The sequence below is a fragment of the Myotis brandtii genome, unplaced genomic scaffold (genome assembly GCF_000412655.1).
Source record: "Myotis brandtii unplaced genomic scaffold, ASM41265v1 scaffold1167, whole genome shotgun sequence".
In the NCBI taxonomy this organism is placed as follows: domain Eukaryota; kingdom Metazoa; phylum Chordata; class Mammalia; order Chiroptera; family Vespertilionidae; genus Myotis; species Myotis brandtii.
Window position 1 is genome coordinate 2004675 of NW_005354039.1, and position 604 is coordinate 2005278.

The window sequence follows — 604 nt, forward strand, 5'->3', positions numbered from 1 at the left end:
TCTCTCATCAAAGGTTTAATTATTGAGCAAAACAGTTACTCCATACATTTATACCATGCTAAGCACTTTCCATCCCATCTCACACCTGCGAGGAATAGACTGTAAGGGCAGTGGCGAGGCGCCTCCTGCCGGCGTCCCGGCGCACTGCAGCTTTGCAGGCGCGCTATCGCTGCGTCCCCGCGGGTCACGAGCTTCCCAGGACCTGGGGACGAGTGCCAGCGCAAGGCTTCCTGGGAAATGTCTTAGGTGTACGTGTTAGAACTACAAATCCCGGTAGGCACCGCGCTGCAGCCCGATGACGAGGGCGCCGTGGTGAATCTGAATCTTGTTTGTCAGTGCCACTGGGAATACTGTACAAACCTGATTCAATATTCACAGGAGGCTCTGGGGGGACATGATCGTTCTTCTGCCAGGCGCGCACGAACGGACTCGAGTTCCGCAGCTTCCCCGGAGTTGCTCGGGTGGCGAATCTGCCGTTGCGGCACCCTGGGCAGGCGCATAAGGCCCCAACGGGAAGTTTGTGGAATCTGCTGTGGGGAGAACGACGCCAGGGTCTCTTGGGCGACTGCAGCCATGGCGGCGGCTGCCCCCAGTGCGGGCGGCT